Source organism: Morone saxatilis, unplaced genomic scaffold, assembly GCF_004916995.1.
Source record: "Morone saxatilis isolate NCDOM2014 unplaced genomic scaffold, NCSU_SB_2.0 Contig23, whole genome shotgun sequence".
Classification (NCBI taxonomy): domain Eukaryota; kingdom Metazoa; phylum Chordata; class Actinopteri; family Moronidae; genus Morone; species Morone saxatilis.
Window position 1 is genome coordinate 818,726 of NW_023339796.1, and position 224 is coordinate 818,949.

Consider the following 224-nt stretch of genomic DNA (forward strand, 5'->3'; position numbering starts at 1 on the left):
AACCAGTTTATGGAGATACTTGATATTTACATACTGACTATTGTATTGGCCATGTATAAAAGTACTGTGTTTCACTTGCTCTGGGTCCGCTTACCTACTCAGACCTGCTCTGTGTATGTAAGTTCATCAGGATGCCGGCATGCTTTATTAAACTGACACCACCACAGCAAACCTGAACTGGACTGGAATTATTTTTCTTCAACACATATTACTCATTTTAATTT